The 27,910-nt window shown below is 37.6% G+C and overlaps 1 protein-coding gene and 1 long non-coding RNA gene across 2 annotated transcripts in view; both read left to right on the top strand.

Annotated features, from left to right (window-relative positions):
• Nucleotides 1-27,910, top strand: part of PRIM2 (DNA primase subunit 2) — a 315,731-nt gene that overhangs the window by 113,140 nt on the left and 174,681 nt on the right. The window lies entirely within an intron of this gene.
• LOC110742989 overlaps nucleotides 1-27,910 on the top strand; it is a 64,104-nt gene that overhangs the window by 15,253 nt on the left and 20,941 nt on the right. The gene's annotated exons all lie outside the window — the stretch shown is intronic.

The following is a 27,910-nucleotide window of genomic DNA, read 5'->3' on the forward strand; positions in this document are numbered from 1 at the left end:
TTTGGTTTAGGATCATATTCCTCTTTAATTTCCTCTTTTGAGAAAGTAATTGTAGTTTTTTGTAGAGCTGATTAACTTGGAAGCATATGCTTCAAAGTGCCCATGACTCAAGAGTTTTCTTTGGGTTTCAAACTCTGCAGTACTCTGACTAATCTAGTCTTCATGAAATCTTTTGACATTGAGTATCTTTGATCTTGACTGGCAGCACTGTGAACCATTCCATCAACTAACAAGGTTTTACAGTAACTATCTGTTGACCAAATTAAATTGCTTCCCAGTAGTCTTGTTTGTTCTTTGTGAAGCTGACTCTGCCTAAATCTTTTCCCTATAGAAATTCCTACAGACAAATCTTCAAGTAAGACCTTTACATTTGCCATTTAAACAGCAAAATTCAAACAATGCCCTGGTGCAAAATAAGTGTGGCAGAACAGAAATTGTGCTGATTTAGCATAAGCAGTATCAGATCCTCTCATTGAGCCATCATGAATGTCTGCATCTCTGACTTAGCCACTGTGAAAGCTATTGAATTATAGGTTACTATTTATTGCTTGCTGAAGTCAAATGAATTGTTTGTCATTTAATAAGAGTCAGTGACGTTGTGCTGATTGTAGCTAGATAGGTCCCATTGCTCATCAACGTATGAATGTGTATAGGTTTTTCACAACTCTGTGCATTCTTTCATTTTCAAACATAATTTAAAGAGAAGCCCAATCAAGAAGAGAACCCCCTTGCTAGCTGCCAGAGCTGTAGCTCTCTTGTCTATGACTTGTTCATTCTGCCAGACTTAATGGTCCAGACCTTTTCCCCTAGCTTTTTCGAGCTTACCAGGGAAATTGTAATAAATTTAGTGGGAGGAAATGAGCCAGTACATTAAAATTTTTCTTTTTCTTTTTTTTTTTTTTTGCTTTTTCATACTGAAAATAATGTTTTTTTTTTCTAAGGGAGGCAATAACATGTGATAGTATGTAAATGGTTTTGGTTTTCATCAATATTTTCTTTGAACTAAGCAGTTAAGGAACAGCGGTCACATAAATACACCTACCATTCTGTACAGACCTGTTTCTGCTTTTACGAGTGTTATATGGTATTTTCAAAAAGACAAAATCACTTAAGTTGGGAAATTAATGAAGGAATCAGTAAGATGTTATGATTGCCTCAAAGAACATTTGAAAAGTTAGGCATACACAAGCAATTTATCAAATAAGTGTTACTGGATTAGAAGGAAAATTGGTTAATGCCCAACTCAGCCATCAATCTTTGTAGATATCTGTTCCAGCAGACAGAAATTATTTGCATCTCAATTAGTTGGAAATCTACAAGTTAATTGGTAATTCACTAAGTCTGAGACTTTAATAAAAGGTAAAGAGTGTGGTGCATTGAGTACTTTTGCTTGGAGTGCCTTTTGCCTCCCCATATAATATTAAAAAGATGTACCCAGTTTTTTATATTTCTAAGTTTTGGAACTATTTTCTGATATAAGCAGGAAAAGAAAAAAATAGGACATAATGTTTGCCTTTACAAACGAGAAACAAGAAAATGAAGAGAAGCAGATTAGGAAAAAGGATGGATTCGGCAAGAAATTTTTACTTTGGTAATGTTTCATGTAAAAAACTAAATACATTTCATATTATTTCTGTAATAAACAACTTCTTCCTTTTTCTCCTGGTCTGTAATTAGGTGCTTCTCCACCTAAGTGGAAAAGGTTAATTTGATTGAATTCATGTCTTAGGCTGCCTCTGTTTGTCCCACAACTGAGTGGAATGAACTCTTAGTAGAACTGTGATCTAGTTAGCTAACATTGTAGCAGATGACTTATTGAGTCATTTTCTATTTTGGTTCATTTGCAACACACAGCTCATGACTGTGTGTTGCAAATGACACACAAGGAAGGATATACAAAGTATTCAATGAATAATTAATGGGAATATGTGCTATAGGAATTTACAAGAAGAAGGGGACTGAGATGAAGATGCTAAAAATGTAAATAATTATGCAAAACAGCAGATGGGTAAGGACCGAAAGGACTAGAGAATCGTGGTCAGGAAGCATTTGTTTTCTCCAGGGACGCAAACTTGCTACAGCACCAATCCCCCTTTTGTCACCTAATTTAATCCCGGTGGTATTTTTTTGGTTCTGTCATTGTTGTAGTAATTTTACTTTGTGGTGCCATTAAAAGTTAATTTAAATAGGATTTTTATTGTAAATTGGCAGTTTATAATTATACAAATTTATGGGGCACAAAGTTATGTTATGATTTATGAATACAATGTGGAATAATGAAATCAAGCTAGTTAATATGTCTGTCACCTCATTGGAATTTACTCTTACCAATGTTTGAGATGTGCAGTACCCTGTTATTAACTATATTCATCATGCTGTGCAAGAGGACTCAAAAATAGAAAAAACACATTTCTCTTAACTGAGATTTTGTACCCTTTGACCATCATCTCCTTATAACTCCCACTCCCCTGCCTCTGTAACTACCTTCTATTCTCTGCTTCTCAGTTGGATTATTTTAGATTCCCCATGTGAGAACAGATGACTTTTTTCACTTATTATAATGTTCTCTAATTCCATCCATATTGTTGCAGATGACAGAACATCCTTCTTTTTGTAAGGCTGAATGGTACTGTATTGTGTATACATACCATATTTTCTTTATCCTTTCATCTGTTGATAGATACGTAGGTTGATTCCATAATTTGGCTATTGTGAATAGTGCTTCAGTGGACATGGGAGTGCGGATACCTCCTCAACTTACTGATTTTAAATCTTTTGTGTAAGTACCCAGAAGTAGGATTGCTGGATTTGATGGTAATTCTATTTTTAGTTTTTTGAGGAACCCTCATAACTTTTTCCATATTTGCTGTATTAATTTACATTCCTGCCAACAGTTTACAAGGGTTCCCTTTACTCCATGTGCTTGCCACCACTTAATCTTTCATCTTTTTGATAAAAGCCATTCTGACAGGTGTGAGATGGCATCTCATTGTGGTTTTGATTTTTCATTTTCCTAATAATTAGTGAAGTTGAACAGTTTTTAAACAAATGTATCTTTTGGCCATTTGCATGTCTGCTCTTGAGAAATGTCTATTCTGGTCCCTTGCCCATTTTTAAACTGGATTTTTTTTCCGTTTGTTTCTTTGCTATTGAGTTGTTTGAGCTTCTTATGCATTTTGGATGTTAAAACCCTTATTAGGCGTAACACTTGGAAATATTTTCTCTCAATTCATAGGTTGTCTCTGCATATTGTTAATTGTTTCCTTGGCTGTGTAGAAGCTTTTTAGTTTGATGTAATCCTAGTTGTCTGTTTCGCATTTGTTGTCTGTGCTTTTGGGATCAAACTAAAAAAAAAAAAAAAGATTGCCTAAATCAGTGTCATGTAGTTTTTCCCATATGTCATCTTCTAGTAGTTTTAGAGTTTCTGGTCTTATGTTTAAGTCTTTAATTCATTTTAAGTTGATTTTTATATATGGTGTGAGATAAGGGTCCAAGTTCATTCTTCTGCATGTAGAAATCCAAGTTTTCCCAGCACATTTGTTGAATAGACTGTCCTTTTCCCATTGTATATTTTTGGCACCTTTGTCTTAAATCAGTTGGCTGTACTTGTGTAGGTTTATTTCTGGGCTCTGTATTTGGCCAATTTTTATTGGCCAAAATTATTTATATATTTAAAAATTTTGGGTGATTCAGACACCTCTCAAAGTATGTTTGATGGTGGCTAGACATAATCCTGTCTAGTCTTATGATAGGCAGCTACTTAAATATGTATTTGCTAAAAGAATCATTTGAGTAGAATAAAAATTATGCTATTATAATGTCTGTGTTAAATTTGTTTCTGTTGCTTGTGGGAACGGCAAAGTTATGAAAAAGCAGAAGAGTTCATAGATACATGTTTATTTTACAAGGGCATTTTATGTGTTTTAGCAGAAAGGTTAACATTTTGACTAATATATTTACCAAGGTTATAAGAAGGAAAAGCTAAAATTAATATTTCACAATTCTAATTGCTTTTGCTTGGCTCCTCTCTGCATGGTATGTATTCTGGTTTTTAAATATTTAAAATTTCATCTCATCTGGTGTAAAGTGGAAACAAAATAATTTGGGGTGGTAGATTTTTGTCAACGATAGTCTCCTTGCTCCTTTTTTAAAGTAATGCTCATGTTGTATCCTTCTAGCATTAAGAAAAATTATTTGCTGAAGTGACAATTTCTTAAGCACTAACAACATCTAGAGAGTGAACATTTATAACATGCTATTTTGTGTTGTGTGATAGATGTAATTGATATTTCTGCTTTTTCCTGTTGACTAATTCTAACTGTCATGATTTATGTCTTTCTGAAGTATTATTTTTGGTAGGTTCAGGCAGATTGCAGAAAGGCGGGTATCTTTGTGTTTGCCAACATTCTTGTTTAATCATGGATTGTTAGAAGTGGAAGGGATTCAGAATGATTCTAGGGTATCTTCATTTTCATAGTTGAAGAAACAGACCCTTTCAGGGGACAGAGTTAGGAGAGGGGTGTTTGTGTGTGTGTATATGTGTATGTAACAAAATCATGGGTTCCTACTGATACCTTCAGTTCTAACCTTGCATCTTATAGAGTTGTTTGTAAATACCTCCTTTTATGTACTGCTATGCAGTAACATAGCACCCATTATTCTCAATATATTTTATTTGCACAATCAAAAATAATTTTCTGTATGTAGACCTCCCAATTACACTGCTATCTTCATTGTTTATCACCTCTAGACCATTTTTGTTCCTCTGCCACTGCCCCTGTTGCCCTAGGCCTCTTCACACCCCCAACCCTTTCTCACTGCCCTGTGTCCTTAGCTACCTCAGCCACTATGCTGATTCCTGCATACTGGAGACAAAAGGGAAGGCAAGATGAAAAGGGAAGAGCAGGTTATACTTCTCTATTAATTCACGTAGATTACCCTTGGCTCTACCTGCCACATTTTCTTGAGAATTTCTTTTATTTTTCAGATTCCTCTCCTTATAGTAGCCTGAGAATCTCTAGGTAGTTACTCATTCCTAGAATTGGTCCTGGTTACTATTTTCATAGAACAGAAACATGAAAATCTGATTACCAAAGGGGTTGTGCTTCCTGTAGCTCAGTGTAGTCTTTGCCCACTAGAGGGAAGAACTTTGTTCTCCCAGCAGCCTGACACACCACAGTAATGTATGTATATACTGTCATTGCTGGATCAGCATTTATTTCTGATGGTGGAGGGAGGCTCAGCCATGGTCTTGCTAGTTCTGTAGTTACAGCTTCTTCAGAATACACAGACACACCAAGCCAGTTCTTGGTAATTCACACTGAGGAGTAAGTACTTCCTCAGAGCCAGGAGTTTGGTTGGGAGGAGTTTGCAGTTCTAGACATCTAGATAGCATTGTTTCTGAAAAGACCTCTTGTAAAACTTTAGCATTCTGGCCCTTGAGCATAGAAGAGTACTTTCTGTTCCCAAATCTATTTTCTTAAGCCTTTTCCTGCCTCAAGATGATGAGTAACTTTTTTTTTTTTTTAAGAAGTAGTAGAAAACTTGCCTCAGAATAGCTTAAATAAGAAAGGAAATGAATGTGCTCAGATAACTGGCAGAATTCACTGATAGCATGGGCATAGGCCTGGCACACTCCACTTTTTTTTTTTTTTTTTTTTTTTTTTTTGAGACAGAGTCTTGCTCTGTCACCCAGGCTGGAGTGTAGTGGCACCATCATGGCTCACTGCAACCTCTGCCTTCTGGGTTCAAGCAATTCTGCCTCAGCCTCCTGAGTAGCTGAGATTACAGGCACCTGCCTCCATGCCCAGGGCTGCTTTCCTAGATACACAGAAAACAAGGTCAATAGGTGAGAAGCACTAGAAGTAACCATTCAGTTATTAGTGGGGATTAGGTTCAGGGCTGTTGTTTAAGGAGCCCTTAAACTTTGAATTTCAACACAGGAATGGAGGTCCCTGCGTAAGGATGTGGGAATGGGACCTAATAACTCCTCCCTCAAGGTGTGTTGTGAGTCAGCTGGCCATCTCCATCTCCCATGCATTACCTTGATGTACCTTCCAGTCCACCATCCGCTTGTTTGCACCAGGCTGCACCTACTGTTCCATGATGGGAGGGAAGTTAGAAGCTGGGCCGGAAGGAGATGTTGGTCCAGATCTGGGATCCTTTTGTACCCCTTGGGAGCAAGAAAGTCCAGGCCCTAGAGCCTTCCACTGACAACTCTTGGAGGCCCACCTCAACTGAAGCCTCACTCATAGCACTTTCATAAGATGCTAGTCAGGGAAGAGCTTCTGTCTTGGCCCGGACTAGTAGCAGTGCCACCAGGCAATTGCTTAAATCTTCCTTTTGCCAAATTCTGTAATGTATGAAAGGATGTGATACATGAAAATTGAGAGTGGCTTTGGTTTTGCTGTAGGTCTGGACCTATTTACCTTTATTAAGCTCTGGAGACTGACATGCTATTTTTAAATGTATGAGTGCAGATTTATGGAGATATTGGTTCTGGATTTAGTATGAGATGCTAAACCTGGTCCTCATTGTTCTCAAGAAGATGATTACAGAAGTGACACATATATGAAACAATTGAAGAACAAAGTAGCACCTTTGTGGCAATAAGTTGCTAGAGATTCAGAGATCAGATTCTTCTGGCACAAAGCTAAGAGATGGGTATTAAGCTATTCCTGGAGATGGGCCGAATATGGGTAGTTGGAGAGGAAAAGGAAGGCAGGCATTCCTGAGAGAATGAACATGGGTAGGAAGGTGTGATAAATTAAATAAACAGTGGGAGATAATGATCGCATTGATTTAATTGAAGCAGAATCTATTAGGAGCATAGAAATAAAGTTGACTAGGGTGAGATACTGTAATAGAAGGCTCTAGAAGTGAGGCAGAGTGAATTTGTATACTGGGAATATGGTATTTGTGGAACTATTAAAATCAAGCTTATCTGCAATAGTTTCTTTAAGTATAGAAAGAAATTATCTTTCACATGATTCATTCCAAATTGAAGAAATGTTAGAGAATTAGGAAAATCTTCTACTTTCTCATTAAAATGATCAGAACCACAAAAACATGTATATATGCTTTGATAATTAATTGAAGGAAAATTCTGTAGTTGGGATGCATAACCTTTTGTTTTTGGTATTATCCTAATAGAGAGAAAAATATTTCCAGGCTTCTAAGAGTAAATTTGAGGGTAGTTCATTTTGGAGTGTTTATGAGTATCTGCTTTATTTACTTCTGGGAAATGAAATAACCAAATCATCACTCAGTTTTTGAAAGTGAATTTGAAAGAATATAAAAATATTGCCTTCAAATGTGTAGCAAGCACTTTCTCGAGTGCCGATCTCTATTTATTAAGACAATGTTCTATAGAAAATTTTCCAGAAAAATATTATTAAGGCATGTTCCTGACAAGTGATTTTAATCAAAATAGATTAATTTAAAATGCAATCTTTTTTTTTTTTTGAGACGGAGTCTCACTCTGTCACCCAGGCGGGAGTGCAGTGGCCGGATCTCAGCTCACTGCAAGCTCCGCCTCCCGGGTTTACGCCATTCTTAATTTTTAAATCAGCAAGGATTTCACAGTAATGTAATGAAAATGGAATATTCCTTTAAAGTTTGTAGGTTTTTTTGAGGCATCAACATAAGTTTTTGAGGGTGGGAGTAGGATCGGCAGCGGGCGGGAGTTCAAAGGAATGCATTGTTAATAGAATAACCAAACTCTGTAATACATTTTAAAGAGGTTTCTTTGGAGCCAATATGAGTGACCCAGGGAAGCACAGTCTCAAGAGGTCCTAAGAAAGTGCACCCAGGGCAGTCAGATTATAGTTTGAGTTTTTACATTTTAGGGAGACAGGAGTTAATAAGCAAATTCATAAATCGATACATGGAGGTTATACATTGGTTTGGCCCAAAAAGATGGGATATCTTGAAGCAGGGACTTACAGGTCATAGGTGGGTTCAGAGATTTTTAAATTTGCAATCAGTTAAAGAGTAAAGCTTTGTCTAAAAGTTTGGAGTTGGCAGAAAGGAATGTTTAAGTTAAGATAAAGAAGTTGTTAACCATTACCGTCGGCATGACTTACAGGGGTGCATGACTTAGCCCTTATCTGGTGTAACATTAGGTCCTGTTTATAATTTGGTATCTTATTGCCACAAAGAGTCTGTTTTTCAGTCTTGTGATCTCTATTTTAACACTAATGCTGGTCATTTGTGCCTAAACCTCAAAGGAAGGGGATGTAATGAGGTGTGTCTGACCTGCCTTCTCATCATGGCCAAGAACTCAGTTTTTTAGGTTTCTCTGGGGTCCTCTAGGCCAAGAGGGATTCTATTCAGACAGATGGGGAGCTTAGGATTTTTAGCTTGCAGCACTTTGCCTAACAACATTTGTGAGAATATGAGCTTGGGATTGTGTGAAATTTTTTTTTAAAACAATCTTTAAATCAAATTGAGGTTTATGTTTCATTTTGATCAGGGATTAATTTGGAAAGTATAAACAATAATGGGTTGCTATAAATTTCTATCTAAGAGATGACTATTTAGCCCTAGGTGCAGAATTTGAATCAAAGAATTATGATCAAATAATTTCTCATTAAATTGGCAAACATTTGCTAGGAAAAGTCTTTAAACAGTTCTCTTGAACAATTAAAATTACTTTATTGTTGTTCTTATGCTTGACTCTAAACTTGAGAAACTAAATCTTCTCCTTGTAGGGAGAATAAAATGGCAAAATGTGTCAGGATTATTCAATTATTTTATGTAAATACAAACCCATTTACTTTGAGGAAAATCATCATACCTTTTAAAATGAGATCGGTCAACACCTTTCTTAGAGTTGCTTTAATTGAGCTAATGAATAGGTATTTTTATTCTTAAAATATTGCATTTTTATTCTTCTTATTAATGGCCTTCCCTGTGTATGAATAAATAAATCATTTCACCGCTGGTAGCTCTAAGTGCTTTTCAAGCATTTAAGTGCTTGTAATCGCTAAGCAAAGGAGTACTATAGATTAAATGTGTTGTAAACTACACATGAAAGCAATGTCTTTTTTATTATCTGTAACTTTAATGGAAAGAAAATGTTAATTTAGGGTAATGAAATAGACCTCCAAGTATGATCGGTGAATAGACCATTAGGTTAATTAAAATGAGGATATGTATCACTGTTGTGGTGGAACTGCCATTGTGCAGGAGACAGATTCATTTAGTGCTTGAATAGTAAAATTCAGACTGTCACTCTCAACCTAGATTGACTGCACAAAAGAGCAAGATTAATGACAAAAGTAATTCACTTTTGTTTCATTTACTTTTGCCTGTCACATTACTTGTCATTCTAGGTGAAAATGTATGCAGTCTTTAAAAAAACCAACTAAATATAAATTTTGTTACTTTCTTATCTGTCACCCCAGATGAATTAAATACCAAAACAAGATTTAAGTAATAGTAAGTAATAGTAACATATGCAGATTTCATAACATAACACTCATAAAGCAAGCAACTTTATAGATTTGTAAAAATGCAGTTGAAATGACCACTGCAGCTTAATAGTTAATAGTTCTTTTTGGTGTCTAATACTCAGAAACCTGTTGGAAACTAATTTTGTGTAGTTTGATATCCACCGGCCCAATTACCATTTGAATTTACTAAAGAATTCATTGCTTCACTACTGTACCATAGTTTATAAAGGACTTTTTGAGTGCTCTTTGATTCTTCCCTCCGAAGAATCTTAGCATAATGCCAGCATAGTGCCAACCATAGTAGCTTTCCAGTTAAGTACTTCCTATTTCTATCTAAAAGGCTTGGCGTGTGTTTTAACAAATACTAAGTTCATATGCTCTTGAGCTTCTCAATTTCCCCTGTCATATGGCTAATTTAACATATTAATATCTATTTGGGTTTTGGGTTTTCGATTTAAAATTACTACAACTGGCCTGTTAGCCAAGCTAGTCATCGTTGGTAGCTTTTTGTTTGCGATATGAAGCATGAATGCATGTAGTAAGTGATTTATAAAGCACATGCTTTCCCTAATGATTTATATAATCAATCAGTCAAACAAATATTTATTAAATTTTAGTTCTGAGTCCAGTATTGTAGTAGGTACTTAAGGCTTGCATATACTATACTTTAGTATACTGTACTTTATACTTCATTCAGTTCATTACAGAATCTGCATATGTTTATAAAAGAATTGTTTCTTTCCTTAGCTGTACAAGTAAGAAAACTTTTTAGGAAGGTAAGATTCTCTTCCTCTTTTGTTTTAGCCTCTTGATTCTGGGAAATTTTTTCTTATCCCTGCTGTATTTCTCTATTTTCCTGAAATTTACCTTGATGATATTTAGTAGGAGCTATTTAACGAGTTTATGTATATTTAATGTTTTTGATGATACATGAATGTTACCTTAACTAAATTTGATATAGTAAAATTTTATTATTTTTGTAATTTTTTTTTTTTTTTTTTTTTTTTTGGAGACAAAGCCTCACTCTGTCACCCAGGCTGGAATGCAGTGGTGTGACCTCGGCTCAATGCAGCCTCCTCCTCCTGGGTTCAAGCAATTCTCCCGCCTCAGGCTCCTGAGTAGCTGGGATTACAGGTGCCCACCACCATGGCTGGCTAATTTTTATACTTTTAGTGGAGATGAGATTTCACTATGTTGGCCAGGCTGGTCTTGAAACCCTGACCTCAAGTGATCTACCCACCTCAGCCTCCCAAAGTGCTGGGATTACAGGTGTGAGCCACTGCATCTGGCCTAATATAGTAACATTGTAATACTTATGTTAGGAAGTGAATCTTTATTCTATAATTGGATTCACCATGGAATTTTTCTAAAGAATTGACTTAGAACATGTCACAGGTCTCATTTTGTCCCACTTTTTTCATTTAAGGCTCATTCTAGCACTTAAAGAGAAGGAAGGAATTGTAAAGATTCTTAATAGGTCCAGAAAGCTGTAGCAGTGCAGGCAATTTGCTAGAGTATGAAAACTCTCTTGAGTTTACTCATAGGCCACATGATCTCTTTTGATGTATCTGGTTTGTGTGTGTGTGTGTGTGTGTGTGTGTGTGTGTGTGTGTGTCTGCTTTTTTCTAACTACATACTGCCTTGTTCATTTTCTTACTTTGCCTCTTTCTTTTTCTGTCTCATTTCTTCTGCTTACTCATATTTAGGTTTTGGCTTATCATAAAGTGTCTTAGATTCATTCAACCTTGGCATTTATCTTCCTTTGCTCGTTACACAGTTCTTCATTTTCTTAGTTCACATTCCTGAGAGAATCGATTTGTCTTGCGTATCAGTCAAAATAAACTAACTTATGTTGAAATAGTAGAAATTACCCACATTATTATTTCTCATTCATGCTATATGTGCATCACGGGTTGACTGGGGGCTCTGTTCCATATTGTCTTCATTCAGGATTTGGATTGCAGTCATAATTTGAAGCATTGCAGGAAAAAAACATCATGCATGTGTACAGCTTTCAATCAAAAGTTACGTATCACCTTGGCTTATATTTCATTGATCAAAGCAAGCTATATGGCTACAGGTGACATTAATGAGATAAGGAAGTATAATTCTTCCATATGCCCTGGAAAATAACTATGATTATAGAATGGATATGGTGGCTGAAGCCTGTAATCCCAGCACTTTGGGAGGCCAAGGCAGTTGCATCACCTGAGGTCAGGAGTTCGAGACCAGCCTGGCCAACGTGGTGAAACCCTGTGTCTACTAAAAATACAAAAAAATTAGTCAGCTCTTGTGGTGGACACCTGTAATCCCAGCTACTCTGGAGGCTGAGGAAGGTGAATTGCTTGAACTGGGGAGGTGGAAGTTGCAATGAGCCGAGGTTGTGCCATTGCACTCCAGCCTGGGCAACAATAATGAAACTCTGTATCAAAAACAAACCAACAAAAAACTACGATTATTTGATGTAAACACTAGTAGCTCTTACAGTTAGCCTCCCTAGCTACTAGACATTCACTTCAGTTTTTTTCCTACCCAGAATACATACTTTGTCTTCATAAAAAAAATTGTACAGGAGGAATTATGTATTTATACTCTTAGCCAGGTGACATCTGGTAACTTCTAATAGGTTGAGTATATTTCCCCCCCAAGGTAAGCCTTGGCCATGTGACTTGCTTTGGCTAATGGAACATGGGTAGACATGATATATGCCAACTTTGAACATAAGTTTTAAACTTAGATTGTGTGGTTTGGGTTGAATTATTGCATTTCTGCTGAGTGCCAGGAAAACAACACTTCCCAGATCGGTACTCTTCCCTTAGCTTACATCCCAGAATGAGAACACCTGGGAAGAAGACCTGCACTGTTGAGCAGAGCTTTACTCCTTAACATTCATTTAGTATGAACAAAAAAAATAACTATTTGGTGTGGTAAGTCACTGAGATTTTGGGATTGTTATTATCAGCAAGAACTGACTTAACACAATGAGTTTTGGAGTAAGACCGCCTGGGCTGAGTGTTAAGTCTGCTAATTGTGTGATTTTGCATCAGTTTAAGTTCTCTGAGACTGGGTTTCTTTATCTGTAATATGATATTAATAATGCCTATCTCACAGTTATGATGTGAGGATTAAAGTGGATGACTTTTGTAAAATGCTTAGGGTAGCACTCAATGCATGAGAAGAATTCAGTAAATGTCATTTCCCTTTCGTTTACTTTCCACCTTGCTGTCCCTGTTGGTAGAGTTATTCAAGTGCATAATTGCTTGTTAAAAATCTCATAGAAAGGAATCAGTTGTGAGATTAGGAATTGAATAAAACGATCTTCTTGGGTGGACATTTTTAGCCCAAATTTAAGAATTTCTTTTTGAGGAGAATCTAAGATGCTCTTATAACTGATCTTTTTCACAAATGATAGGTTCCTGTACAGTGATAAACTAGGTTTTTAAACTGGGCTAACTAGACCCCACTACAGCATTCCTGGCTTATGAGATGGGAGGGCTGAAGTCTGTAGGGCTGCCTGGAAACTCAGGTAAGAGTTGAAGTTGTAATCTTGAGTCTGAAATTCATAGGGAAGGCCTCCATGCAGGAAACTTGGGCAGGATTTCTATATTACAATATTGAAGCAGAATTCCTTCTTCAAAAACATGTTTTTGATTTTAAGGCCTTCACCTGATGGGATGGGAGCCAGCCATGTTATCCAGGGTACTTTCCCTTTACTTAAAGTCAACTGATTGTAAAATGTTAATCATCTCTACAAAACCTTCACAGTGCCAGCTAGATTAGTATTTGACCAACTAACTAGGCCCCATCATGTAGCCAAGCTGACACATAAAATTAACCACCCTTAGGTGAAAAGGTACTTCCTGCAGCAGAAGAGGGTGTGAGGGGCACAGAGACCCCTCCTGGTCATGAAGCACTGAAGTCATGCTTCACCTAGTCATGAAGCATTGAAGGTTGTGGCAGCCTCGTTCTCCATGCTTTTTCAGTACGTTTGATGTTGTATGGTGGGGGCAGGAGCATATCAGCCAGTGCGAATGGTTTTTGTTGTGGTCTCCATACAGACCAGGGGTCTATTTTTTTTTTTTTTTTTCAAACTTGAAAGAAAAGTAGAACATTTTACTTATAATTAGAGCTACAAGTGGCTTGTTAGATATCAGAGAGTGGACTGAATTTGAAAAAAAATGTTCTACCGTTGGCTAGTTGCCACCAGCAGAAAAGTTAGGAACATGTTTAACTTGATGGAGTGCTTAATTTAGTGATAGTTTTTGGTGAGCTTTTGGAAAGCTTTACTAGGATTTTAGGAATATGCCTAAGTCTCAGTAAGCTTCTCCTTGGAGAATTGAAGTCTCTGCAATTCCACAGAAGGCAGTACTTCCGAAAACCATCAAAAGGATATTATTCTGTAATGCTCGTAAGTTCTGTCTTTAGCCTATTAAATATGATATCTACTGAATTTTAAACCACTGCCATTTTAAAGAACATCTTTTAAGAGTTTACTGATTTCAGTCTTTTGATAGGCCTGGCTTATGGCTGTCATCCTGATTTTACTTAAAAAAGAAAAAAGCTTTTAAATTGAACTTTCAGGCTGACTACTAGTTATAACTTCTAAAATCTCTGGATTTGATTTACTGCAAAAGTAATGTCATTAATTTTATAAGACTACTTCTAAGCCGTGTTTTCCTTGCTTTTGGATTTTCCCTGTGACAAATGAAGAAGGACTCTTAACCAAGTTTTACTGGAGTAAGATCAATTTTATGAAGCCTGATGACTTCTTATTCTAAATTTTACCTGAGCAATGTTCCAGCTTAACTGCGTGGCTCATAATATTGAGTGACTCTCTTGTCAGCTCTTTATTGATTAATGACACAGATAAGAAAGATGTACCTTGTCACAGGAGGATTAGAATCAAGGAAACTAGAAGTCCCTCATCTCATCTCAAGACAGATGAAAGTCTGTATTTAAGGATGATATGATCCATGAAAGAGAAGGAAAAGTCAGGGTTTAGTTAAGCAATGTGGAGATGAGAGGAGGGATAAGGAAAGAGAAAGCTCACGCAGCGATACTGTTTTGAAGATAACTTGTGGGGAAGAAAGTGACAGTCATCTAGGCAGCTAGCAAAACCTATTCCATAAACCCTTGGTAAGTAAGTGGCTTTGCTGACGTAGTGAAAAGATGACCACTGTTACTGGCCATCTTGTTGTTTAGCTGTCAGAGAAGATTGTGCTGCTTCCTACATCTCCTCTCACATGCTCCTTCACCTGCTCTGTCTTACTGAGATGGATAAACCTTGTAGTTCAGGACTGTCAAGGGCACTGCAATTAGTACTAAATCATTCTTGCTCTGACAAGTTCTGGCAACAGAAGCTTCTGCCTGATGTGTAAGTGCATTTTCAGTGTTTCCTGAGTGTCTGAAGACATAGCAGAGCCCTCCATACACTGTGCAGCTTAATTCTATAGTGAATTCAATGCAAGTTTAGAAGAGGAGAAATATTAGAAATCAAGATGGGCTGTTGTCTTTTGCCAGTCATGATCAACTTTGGTTAATTTTCAATGTATATATCTTTAATAAGATAACAGGAAATCTATGTTTCATCTTGAAACTCCAGAAAGGGTTTTTATATGTAAATGGTGCTGTACCTCGGATGCTGGTATACCTCAGACACTTCTTCACAGAGTCAAATTAGCTAGTTCTGGAAGAGCATATAAATATTAGTAATCAAATAATATGCTTAGTAGCTAGAAAACAAGAAATGATCACTGAGAAATTAAAACATTATGGATTTAAAAATGTTGGTCTAACATGAAAGACAGCTCTAGACCAGTGGTTAAAAGCCCTGGCTCTGGGACCAGACTATGTGGATTTAGATACCTTCTCCTTTATTATTTAAGCACTCCAAATATTTCTTTTTCTGCAACCCAAGGATAGTAATATACAGGCAAAAGGATTAAATGAGATATTAGGTTAAAAGATGACTGACACATGTATCTGTCCAATGCACGTTGGTTGTCTTTATGATGGTGATGAAGGTGAGACTTCCATTTTCCATGCTCAAATAAGTCAAAATGAGTGCAGAAAGCTGGATAAAAATAGATTGTTTGTAACCATTTTGGCAAAAAAATCACAGGAGAGTGTGGTAAAAGATTAACATAAAACCTAAGGAAGTATAAAAAGATGAAGGTATTAGAAATCCTATCTCTAGAAAAATCGAGGAAATGGAGAAAAGATAATTTTTGGACTTTCAGAATAATTTATTTGTTAGCATTTTCAGTTTCATGCATTTGAATATGGTTTTGGATTTGCAGAACTATTGTCCTGAAACTTTTGAATTAATGTTACAATTGTGTAGTAGTGTTTTATCCTATTTCACAGAAGTCCAAAGACCTTCATGGACATTAGATAAATGAGATTAATTAGCCTCTTTGTTACCAGTTGTCAGAACTATAAAGAATCCTTTCTAATGTCTGGCCTAACCCTGATACTGGATTTGGTCAGGGGATATGCAGGGGTTTGTTTTCTTAGTTTGGTTCTTTGTGATCTGGCTGTAACCTTAGTCTTAGGCTGCCATAGTAGAAGAGCTCTGTTGTAGAGAGTATTTCCTTTGTTGCTTAAGAGAACCCCACTTGGCTGGAGCTGCTGTCTCGACCGTGTCTTCTTTTTATAATACGGTTAATGTGCGAGAGTCACCCAGTTGCTGTAGAAGTTTTTATTCCCTCTATTATTTTTAACAAAACTCTGATGTTAGTTCTTCACTTATTATCTGATTCCTTTTGAAAGTAGAGTCTTTAACAAATACAAAAAAAGGACGCTTCCAGTTAATCAAGATTTAACTGCTTCACAGAGAAGCTGACAGTTGTTAAACAAATGTAGTCGGACATCCCCTGCTATGTGCTGCTCTTTAGTTTCTGGTTCATTATGTCGCATGTTAGTATTGTTTATATCAGAGCAGGCTTGTGTTCAACAGTGAGAAGTGAGCTAGCTGTTTCAGGGTGTTAAGACAGTTTTGGCTTTTGGGCAGATTAAATAAATGGGATCTTCTAAGTGACAGAGGGGTAGTGGGAAAAGCACTGGCTCGGAAATCTAGAACTGAGTTCTAGTTCCGGTTTTGTTGGTGACTGCCAGCATGTGATATTCACAACTAGAAAATGAGGGAGAGGCTGGACATGGTGGCTCATGCCTATAATCCTAGTGCTTTGGGAGGCCAAGGCAGGAGGATCGCTTGAGGCCAGGAGTTTGATACCAGCTTGGGCAACATGGTGAGACCCCCGTCTCTACAAAATATAAAAAATAGCTAGGTGTGGTGGTATGCAGCTGTAGTCCTAGCTATTCAGGCGGCTGAGCTGGGAGGATCACTCAAGCTTAGCAGATCAAGGCTGCAGTGAGCTATGATTATACTACTGCACCCCAGCGTGGGTGACAGAGTGAGCCTCCATCTCTAAAATAAAACAAAACAAAGAAAATAAAGGAGATTGGCTAGATAATATCTCTGATTGTTTCTGTCTTTAATTATTTATCCTGATTTGGTTCTATGATTCAAAACACCTTTTTTAGGACATGGAGGGCAGGAGAAGTGCCACCAAATGCCTTTTAAAGCATCTTCAGAGATTTCAAACCTGTCTGGCCTTCTTCACATCAGGGCACTGAAACACATGGGAGTATCAGGCATTAACAGTATCTCAAACCCATGCAAGCTGTATTCCTCACACAGAGGTTCCCATCTTCAGTCAGCTATCCTGGGGTAGGGTAGCTGACTGGTGAAAGAAATGTGGCCTACTCACTGGTCTTGGGATTGAATCAGCATTCCTTATGTGGTTTGGAAGTCTTTTTAGGATGGAGTTCCTTCCTCTTCCTCTCCAGTTGTGCTGGCCTTCTTTTAGTTCCTGGAATGCTGAGTGCTTCCTCCTGATATAAGATCTTTATCCTTGCTACTCTCTTTGCCAGGAATGCTCTTTGCACCTCCCTCAGTCGAATGCTCTTTGCTGTGGCACCTCTCTCAGTTAGCTAACTCCTACCCACTCTCCGGGTCTTCCCTCAAAAGGGTAATTCCCCTGATCTGCCTGACTTGGTCACTTGTCCTTATTATGCATACTCTCAGTGCCATACAATAACATCACTTTTGTTTGTGTGGTTACTTGATTAATCTATTCCTTCCCGATATTCTGTAAGCTCTGAGAATGCAGATCACATGCTTTGCTGTCTTTTGTATTTCTTTCTTTCTTTTTTTATTCTCCTGAGGTGGAATGTTGCTCTGTCACCCAGGCTGGAGAACAATGGCGTGATCTCATCTCACTCTAACCTCCGTCTCCCAGGTTCAAGCAATTCTCCTGCCTCAGCCTCCCAAGTAGCTGGGATTACAGGCACGTGCCACCACGCCTGGCAAATTTTTGTGTTTTCAGTAAAGACGGGGTTTCACCGTGTTGGCTAGGCTGGTCTTGAACTCCTGACCTCATGATCTGCCCACCTTGACCTCCCAATTTGTTGGGATTACAGGTGTGAGCCACCATGCCTGGCCTGCCTTTTGTATTTCTGGTGCCTAACTCGGTGACTGGAACATAATAGGTACTCAGTGTATATGGGTTGAATGAATCAGTAAGCCAAAGCTACTAAAGCCTCTTGACCTGGAATAAATTATGATAGTAATGATAACAACCACCACAGTAACAACAGATATTTATTATGTATTTCCTGTGTGCCAGGTACTATTCTCCTCCTTTTATCTCTCCATCATCATCATCGTTTCCAAAATCATCATTACCACCACTTTTTGAGTAGTTACTGTGCAAAGAGTACTTCATGTGTTATTACATGTAATCTTAACAGTATACTTCCAGGTAGGTACTGTTACTATCTCTCTTTTTCAGATAAGGAAGTTAAGACCCAGAAATTTAATAAATGGCTTATTAACTCAGGAATTCTAGGTCCCTAGTATTCACATCTTTGTCAACTATATCTTTATAGTTGGGATTATTATAGGAAAAAGTCAGGAGCTTTCTGCAACATTTGCTACTCAGATCATTGTAACACAATGTAACATCACATAGGTCCACCACTACAGTAAGAGTGTAGTAGATATCTTGTCCACTTATTAGATGCTATGAGGCGTCTACTTTCGTGAGAAATTCCTACGTGTGGAAATCCCTTCTCCCTCCCATGAAGACAGAGCCTCCCTTCTATTAAGCTGAAAATGTCAGACGCTTGCTTTCTCAGCTTTTCTTGTAGCTAGGGTATGGGCATATGATGCATTTACCCCAGTTTCTGAATCAGAAGCTAGTGACACAAAGAAGTTACCAGGGAGAGAATCCATTCTGCTCAAATTATGCAAGAGCAGCAGCTGTACTGGGTTTCCAGATTGGACTCTCAGCCAATGTAGAGGTAGCATCCAGAGCCCAGAGTTGGTGGTACAGTCTCTAGGTTTGTGGTTTCTTCACGGAACCTTTTTTAAGGCTTGATTTTGGACTTTGTCCCTGATCTGGATGTCCTAAAGGCAGTATAAAGCATGGACTCTGGTGCTAGACTGACTGGGTTCATATCCCAGCTTTTATCTCAGCTCTGCCACTTACCAGTCTTGTAACCTTGCTTGAGGTGGTTAGTTAACCTCTCTGTGCCTCAGGTCCCTCAAATGTAAGGAGGGAAAATAATGGCATGTACCTCATAGGCTTCTTTTGAGGATTAGGTGAGTTATTTAAAGTAAAACTCTTAGGACAGTGTCTGGCATATTTATTGAAATGTACATTAGTGCTTTCTATCATTTTTTTTTTCTTGTTAATGATTCTTTTTTTTTTTTTTTTAATTAAGTTCTGGGGTACATGTGCAGAATGTGAAGGTTTGTTACATAGGTATACACATGCCACGGTGGTTTGCTGCACCCATCAACCCATCATCTACATTAGGTATTTCTCCTAATGCTATCCCTCCCCCAGCCCCCCACCCCCCGACAGGCCCCATTGTGTGATGTTCCCCTCCCTATGTCCATGTGTTCTTATTGTTCAGTTCCCACTTATGAGTGAGAACATGCAGTGTTTCGTTTTCTGTTCCTGTGTTAGTTTGTTGAGGATGATGGTTTCCAGCTTCATCCATGTCCCTGCAAAGGACATGAACTCATCCTTTTTTATGTCTGCATAGTATTCCATGGCATATGTGTGCCACATTTTCTTTATCAAGTCTATCATTAATGGACATTTGGGTTGGTTCCAAGTCTTTGCTATTGTGAACAGTGCTGCAGTAAGCATATGTGTGCATGTGTCTTTATAGTAGAATGATTTATAATCCTTTGGGTATATACCCAGTGATGGCATTGCTGGATCAAATGGTATTTCTGGTTCTAGATCCATAAGGAATTGCCACACTGTCTTCCACAATGGTTGAACTAGTTTACATTCCCTTCAATAGTGTAAAAGTGTTTCTGTTTCTCCACAGCCTTTCCAGCATCTGTTGTTTCCTGACTTTTTAATGATCGTCATTTTAACTGGTGTGAGATGTTATCCCATTGTGGTTTTGATTTGCATTTCTCTAAGGACCAGTGATGATGAGCTTTTCTTATGTGTCTGTTGGCCACATAAATGTCTTCTTTTGCGAAGTGTCTGTTCATATACTTTGCCCACTTTTTGATGGGATTGTTTATTTTTTTCTTGTAAATCTGTTTAAGTTCTTTGCAGATTCTGAGTATTAGCACTTGGTCAGATGGATAGATTGCAAAAATTTTCTCCCATTCTGTAGGTTGCCTGTTCACTCTGATGATAGTTTCTTTTGCTGTGTAGAAGCTCTTTAGTTTAATTAGATCCCATTTGTCATTTTTGGCTTTTGTTGCCATTGCTTTTGTTGTTTTAGTCATGAAGTTTTTGCCCATCATGCCTATGTCCTGAATGGTATTGCCTAGGTTTTCTTCCAGGGTTTTATGGTTTTAGATCTTATGTTTAAGTCTTTAATCCATCTTGAGTTAATTTTTGTAAAATGTGTAAGGAAGGGATTCAGTTTCAGTTTTCTGCATATGGCTGGCTAGGTTTCTCAACACTATTTTTTAAATAGGGAATCCTTTCCCCATTGCTTGTTTTTGTCAGGTTTGCCGAAGATAAGATGGTTGTAGATGTGTAGTGTTATTTTTGAGGCCTCTGTTTTGTTCCACTGGTCTATATATCTGTTTTGATACCAATACGATGCTGTTTTGGTTACTGTGGCCTTGTAGTATAGTTTGAAGTCAGGTAGCATGATGCCTCCAGCTTTATTCTTTTTGCTTAGGATTGTCTTGGCTATATGGAGTCTTTTTTGGTTCTATATGAAATTTAAGGTAATTTTTTCTAATTCTGTGAAGAATGTAATAGCATTGAATCTATAAATTACTTTGGGCAGTATGGCCACTTTCACAATACTGATTCTTCCTATTAATGAGCATGGAATATTTTTCCATTTGTTTGTGTCCTCTCTGAGTTCCTTGAGCAGTGGTTTGTAGTTCTCCTTCAAGAGGTCCTTCACATCCCTTGGAAGTTGTATTCCTAGGTATTTAATTCTCTTTGTAGTAATTATGAATGGGAGTTCACTCATGATTTGGCTGTTTGTCTATTATTGGTATATAGGAATGCTTGTGATTTTTGCACATTGATTTTGCATCCTGAGACTGCTGAAGTTGCTTATCAGCTTAAGGAGATTTTGGACTGAGATGATGATGGGATTTTCTACATATACAATTATTTCATCTGCAAACAGAGACAATTTGACTTCCTCTCTTTCTATTTGAATACCCTTTATTTCTTTCTCTTGCCTGATTGCCTTGGCCAGAACTTCCAATACTGTGTTGAATAGGAGTGGTGAGAGATGTCATCCTTGTCTTGTGCCAGTTTTCAAAGGGAATGCTTCCAGTTTTTGCCCATTCGGTATGATATTGGCTGTGCGTTTGTCATAAATAGCTCTTATTGTTTTGCAATACATTCCATCAATAACTAGTTTATTGAGAGTTTTTAGTATGAAGGGGTGTTGAATTTTATCGAAAGACTTTTCTGCATCTATTGAGATAATCATGTGGTTTTTGTCATTGGTTCTGTTTATGTGATGGATTACGTTTATTGATTTGCATATGTTGAACCAGCCTTGCACCGCAGGGATGAAGCCGACTTGATTGTGCTGGATAAGGTTTTTGATATGCTGCTGGATCCGATTTACCAATATTTTATTGAGAATTTTCGCATCAGTGTTCATCAGGGATATTGACCTGAAATTTTCTTTTTTTGTTGTGTCTCTGCCAGGTTTTGGTATCAGGATGACGCTGGCCTCATAATATGGCCCAGGGGTTTGGGGCCCCTGTTCTAAGTACTTACTATTTTTACCAAATATTTTGTCTGATTAAATTTATTAGTTGGTGTATGTCACTGACAGCTTAGAACCCTGGCTAATATATACAGCCCATACTTACTGAGTAACTGTGTGTGGGATATAGTATAATCATGGGTTTCCTTTTAGGAGGGGATTTATAGAAGCATTTCTTCATGTATGTTCAGGGCCAAGGCTAATGTTACTTTTATTAAATGCCCAACTCATTTGCTGTCTAGTTTCTTTCAGGTTGATTTATTTCATTGAAGAGCTTAGGCCTTGACTCCAGGCTTGTTGCAATTTTTGTTCATAAGCCCTGAAACAGGGATTCTATTCTCTGTAAGGGTGAAATGGTTATGAAGGGAGCTTCTCATGTTAGGATGTAGTGGCTGGTGTCAGGCAGTGATTTCCTTATCACCGTTGTGATAATCTTGGCATACATATATTGCTGATAATTGATATTCTGTATGAAGAGCCTGTTTAACTCACTTCTCATCCCAAGTGAAGGGCCATCCAGAACCTGAGTTTCCCTCTGGAACTCTCTTTATGTTGCTGAGAAGCACAGTGCCTCCTGGCACATTAGCTTTCAGTCTGTGAAAGGAGATACTTTCAAATGGGAAAATGTCATGCAAGGTGAACTATTGGTATTTTCACAGCAGGCAAATTCTTACCACCCTCAGTATAAAAACACTACTGAATCACATTTATGGTTTTGTAACCATTGCAATGAGAACAGATAGTGACATTTAAACCTCAGAAAATTCAACCGTTGATATTGACTGTTAGTGTGGAAAACTTGAAGAAGCAGGTAGAACACTGTGACCTTACAATGTGAATTCTCTAATCAGAGCATACAGATCAGTCAAATATTTGACTTATTGATTTTTGGAGAAACAAGCTATTTTGTATGCAAGATATGAAATAGTAGAAGTTTTTGCCCTTGATTCAGAATAAGCAATGAGAGTCAAGGTCTTATGCAGTAAATTTGAAGTTATGTTAAGTAGTATATACTTTCAGTATTTTAACAGAAGGGATCATCAGTTTTCTCATACATGTAGCTACATATTTAAAACACAGTATTATTTGCACTTATATTTTAATTTCTGTTTTATCTCAATTTATTAATAGAGATGTAGTGTTATTAAGAACTAAGCATACTATTCTAAATATTTAAAAGATCTCGACCACACAGAATTATAAACTTCCGCTGCCCACATTTGATCATACTTCTTTTCTGCAGTCTCATCTCTGTAAACTTTGCTCTTTTAAAAAACTACTCATTTAGAGCTGTATCTCCAATTTCTAGTACTTTGGAGGCTAAAAATACAGTTGGCTGAGTTACCCTGACCTGTTAAAGCAGCCTTTCCATTTTAACTTAAGTTCACCTTAAGAAACATAGATTATCTTTGGACAAATAGTGTTGGATGAATTCTACTTCCTAAAACAATAATGTTAGTAGATTAGTATTTGAGCATTGTGGCATTTTATCAGAACAATTTAAATTTTCCTGTAATCTCTTCAATCACATCTTACAAATATTTGAAAACAATTATTTCCTCAGTCTGGATAACCCTGTTGTACTTGCAGCCTCTCGTCCTTGTGCCCTTCTTTTCTCCTTGGTGCTGTGTTCTGCTGGCTCTTCATTTAAATTCCACCACAAATTAGTTGGCTTCGGTTTTTAAGTGTTCTGCTTTAAGTAAAAAGAGTGGTGGAATTTCTCTCTCTCTCTCCCCCTGCCCGCCTTCCTTCCTCCCCCTCCCCCTCGCCCTCTCCCTCTCCCTGTCCCTCTCCCTCTCCTTGTCCCTCTCCCTCTTTTTTTGGCAAAGGTAATCTTTAGGCAGTCTTAGCTTCTCCCAAAGCTTAAGACTAGAGCATTGCTGCTTAGGTAGAATAATGTGTAGAGAGAACTGTCATGTTTCAGAATGACTTTGAGAAACCCCAAATCCCAAAATTGTTTTAATCTTTAAATGACATTGAGATTTTTATATCAAAAATATTTATTAAGTAATTGTATGTAGCCTTTTGTTGGTAGATATTCTAATTTGTTAGGATTAAAACACATTGTCCTTTAAAAACTTACTAGATGCCAGTTATAGCTAGCTTTAGTTACAGCCTACATCTTGTGTTTTCATTTTTATGGTTCAAATAGTGCCTGAATTCTAGATTTGCATGAAAACCATGCTTTCTTCTCAGCGTTTGGCACTTTAGTTGTCCCTCCCTGACTACTACCCTCTCTACATACACACTTCCGAAGTTAAATAAGAGGAAGCTAGAATGAGTCCGAATAGTAGATTCTAAGGCACAATTACGGTATTAAAATCTCATTCATCTCTGCTCCATTTTTGAAAGAGCATTGGTGGGAAATTATAATTATAGCAATAGCAGAGAGTTGGCTTCTTGTGACACAGATTTATAATGTTAGATATTAGGGATACTCTTTTTTTTTTTCCCCATCCAAAGTCTAATTTTTTGAGTCCCTTGGAATTTTAGATCTTGCCTTTCTCCAGGGACCATCTGGTTTGGAAAATGTACAAAGACCGTGGTATGGGCATGTGGAAGAGATACTAGCACAAGGCACTAAACAATTAGAGGAGAGAGATGGTGAAGGCAGAAAGAGCAGGAGAGCCAAGGGGAGGGATTTCATAAGGCAAGAACAATAAAAAGGGGTGGTTGGTGAAGAAGATATTGTGGTGCAAAGGAAGAGGAGGTTGAGGAGAGAGAATGTAGAGAAAAATAAATGGTAATAAAAGGATGGAGGGAGAATGGGCTCAAAGGCAAAAAAATTAGTAAGAAAAGAGCAGTTAAAGGAGAGTAGGAGGTAGAGAGTAGAGGAGGATGAGGAAAGGAAGGTTAAAAAGATGGTGAGGAACGAAGAAAGAAATGGATTGACTCCATATCCAGTGTTCTGCTAACATTGGTGGTAGTCACTGCTGTTAGCTACATGGTCTGTTTATATTGAAGGTGAAATCACACCAGTATAGGGCAGATCAAGTGGCGTTTAATACTTCACAGTTCTTGAATGTGAATGGATGAACAATGAATGATTGGCATCTTTTGCTTTTGTAAAGAGTCATGAAGTTAAACAGAATTAAGTGAATCATCAAATCACCCTGTTTTCCTCTGAAAAAAATTAAGTATATACTTTGGTAAGAGAATTTCTTTGTGTAACAATAATAGTTTATTAAATACATGAAAAGTTGAATTTTACATATTTCATTCAAGATAGGAGAAAAAAGAAAACTTAAGCTAAACTTTTAAAAGATGCAAGGTATTATAAAGCAGCTTTTGGTAACATTTATTGTGGAGCCCTTGTTTTGAGATAGGTGGTTGTTTTAGAGAACTGTTGTTGACCAGGTAATATTTTAAAACTGGAAGCAGGGCCTTCATTAACTTGGAGTTATTCAGAAGTCAGCTGCTATTTAGATAATTTTGATGTGGGGTAGAGGGAGAGACTTCAAGGATATACCTGAAACTATGCACTTTGTCAAAATGGGCAAACTGAGTCCCCTAAAGAGGCCCTTTCTGTGTAAAGTGAAGTTCTGCCTAGGGTTGGTCCTTCCTGTGTAAGTGAAGGTCTGGTGTGGAGCACTCCAGTTATCACTTGATGGATTCCTAGCCGGCTACACTTGATACTTGTATCTTTAAATTTTTCTTGATTTGTATTTTTGTGTGGGGGCAATTTTCCCTAATATATTATTCCATTCAGAGAATAGAGGAATTTAATCAGCATGAAATCTTCGAATGTTCGTAACTCAGAATAACTAATTATATAATAGGCCATTGTGTGAAAGTTGACCTTACTGGTCTATTAGATTGAATATAAAAAGGGACAGCTGAAGAAAAATTATTTTGCTTAAAATAAAAACATTCTTTTAAAAGTTTGCTTTGGAGAGCAGGAAGCAATTGTATTATAAGTATGTGTAATTATCTGCATTCCTTTCCAACCTCTTTGGGATCAAATTGGTTTTCTCCAGGAAAGGCAATTATATGCAGGAGACCACTTTTTGTTGAATTACTGTGTGTTGCATGTGGTGCATCCCACAAACCTGAAATCAGAGATGTACTGCTATGATTTATAATACCCATTAATTACAGCTTTGTATTAAAGGCTCTTAGTTTTCTGCTTCAGTAAACCTAAATTCTCCCTTTGAAGAAGAATTGCTTACATTAGGTCTTATGCTAACCTAGTGAATCCTGTCTTTTAGAATCTCATCAAAGGTACTTGATGCAGCAAGAACTTCTCAGTTGGCTTTAAACGGGCTTTGCTAAAGCTGTTTAACATTGTAGGGTGATGAGATAACTGGAAGAGATTCTGGTCTTGTGATGAGGAGGCGGCACACAACATGATTCAAAGCATTAATCAAAAAGTATTTATGCACCAGGTGTTTGTCATCCTTATAGCACCATGCCAGACTTTGTACTGTATCTGATGAGCAGACTTTCCGGCTAGCTCAGTGGTTCTCAGCCCCAGCTGTTCTGTAGATTCACCTGGAAAACTTTTCTTTTAAAAAGTGCTCTGTTTCCACCCTAGAGGAATTAAATACTAGGCATGGATGTTTGTAAATGGCCCCTTGTTGAATCTAATATGCAGTCAAGACTGAAAACCCAAGTCTATTCAGTCCTTCATAGTGGCGTTTTACTTGAAAAGTTAGATTTCCTCTTCCCTTTGTTTTTCAGCTTATTCCTTCCAGAAGTAAATAATGTGACCAAGCAAAACAAATGAACAAAACCGGGTTGCATTCTTTTTTTCCTGAGTTTCTGTGATAGTTTCATTCTATATTTGGCAACCCTCTCAAGTTCTGTAACTTTACCTTCCACCACCCCCACACGCCATCTGAAGAATATCTAGTCTAAGTCTAAGGTCTCTTTGCTAAACTTGAATCCTGCCAGAGACCTGCTTTTCAGTAGGGCTCTGCTGGTTTTTTTTTCTGTGTGAATATTTAAAATCACATTTCGACTTAGAAAAGTTTTGAAAGTAGGATGATGGTGTTTTTCATTACATCGTTTCTTGTTCAAATTACTTATTAAACTTTGTTTTGTTTAGATTTCACATGCTTGAGGAATTTGTAGATATTATCCATCCATTTTTTAAGGAAAGGAAGCATGATTACGTATAGACTAATTTTCCAAAGCATCAGGTTGTCCATTTGAAAAATGTCTGTGTTTGCTATCTACTTCTTCTGCTACTCTGCTATCTTTAAAACATTAAATTTTTTTTCATTTTTATGTGTACATAGTAGATGTATACCTGCCATTTTAAATTTGAATATATTTGGAAATAATACTCTACTTGTGGCGAGTATTCCTAAATGATGTTGAAAGTGTAGCAGGACGAGCCACAGTCAAAAATCCTGAGACACTGAATTAAAGAAGGAAGGGGTTTATTTGGCAGGGGGTATTGGCAAGACTCCTGTCTCAAGAGCTAAGCTCCCCGAGTGAGCAATTCCTGTCTCTTTTAAGGGCTCACAAGTCTAAGGGGGTGAGTGTGAGAGGGTCGTGATCAATTGAGCAAGCAGGGGGTACGTGACTGGGGGCTGCATGCACGGGTAATTAGATCAGAACAAAACAGGATAGGGATTTTCACAGTGCTTTTCTATACAGTGTCTGTAATCTATAGGTAACATCACCAATTAGGTCAGGGGTCGATCTTTAACTACCAAGCCCAGGGTGTGGCGCCAGGCTGTCTGCTTGTGGATTTCATTTTACTTTTTCTTTCTTTGGAGGCAGAAATTGGGCATAAGACAATATGAGGGGTGGTCTCCTCCTTTACAAGAAGTTAAGATGGGAGAATGCTGCTGCTCCTGCTGCTGCGATTTGAATGCGGCCTCTCCCAAATCCAGGTGTTGCCCATGTGAGACTATTAAGAGGTGGGGGGCATTTAAGAGGTGATTAAAGAGGTATACACAGTTTATGATCGCTATTTAATAGGTGAGAAGAACGTGGAGGCTGGTGTGTGAAAGAGCCCAGGTTTGCCAGACACCAGAGCCAAGCTTTTAACCCATGCTGTTCAACCTTTTCTCCTACCTCTGTGCACTTCAATGCTGACACTAGCATAGAACTCCTGGTAGCATACTCTTTGTTTTTCAGGAGAGCACATTGACTTGATTTGCTTTAGATTCTTTGTTTCTTTCCTTCCAACATTGAGCATTAGGCATCTGGCT

This window comes from Papio anubis, chromosome 6 (genome assembly GCF_008728515.1).
Source record: "Papio anubis isolate 15944 chromosome 6, Panubis1.0, whole genome shotgun sequence".
NCBI classification, from domain to species: Eukaryota; Metazoa; Chordata; class Mammalia; order Primates; family Cercopithecidae; genus Papio; species Papio anubis.